The 346-nt window shown below is 68.5% G+C and overlaps 1 protein-coding gene across 1 annotated transcript in view; it reads left to right on the top strand.

Moving 5' to 3' along the window:
- Positions 1-346, top strand: part of CXXC1 (CXXC finger protein 1) — an 8,357-nt gene that overhangs the window by 3,525 nt on the left and 4,486 nt on the right. The window lies entirely within an intron of this gene.

The following is a 346-nucleotide window of genomic DNA, read 5'->3' as shown; positions in this document are numbered from 1 at the left end:
ACTGACCCCCGGGCACCCTGAACTGCCCCTGGCACCCCAAACTGACCTCCCAGGTGGCCTGGACTGCCCCTGGCACCCTGAAACCCCATGGCACCCCAAACTACCCCCTGGGCACCCCAAACTGCCCCCTGGGTGCCCTGGACTGCCCCTGGGCACCCCCAAACTGCCCCCCCAGGCACCCCCAACTGTCCCTCCGGCACCCCAAACTGCCCCCGGCACCCCCAAAACTGCCCTCCTGGGCACCCCAAGCCCCTCCCCAGCATGTTCAGCATGTTGAGGCCCCGTTCTTAAGCACCAACGTCCACTGAGGCGGGTTTGGGGTGGGGGGGTTGGTGTTGGGGGGGGG

This window comes from Neopelma chrysocephalum, unplaced genomic scaffold (assembly GCF_003984885.1).
Source record: "Neopelma chrysocephalum unplaced genomic scaffold, ASM398488v2 Primary Assembly neopelma1_97128, whole genome shotgun sequence".
In the NCBI taxonomy this organism is placed as follows: domain Eukaryota; kingdom Metazoa; phylum Chordata; class Aves; order Passeriformes; family Pipridae; genus Neopelma; species Neopelma chrysocephalum.
The sequence above is the reverse complement of the archived record's forward strand: the minus strand, read 5'-3'. Positions and strand labels throughout refer to the sequence as shown.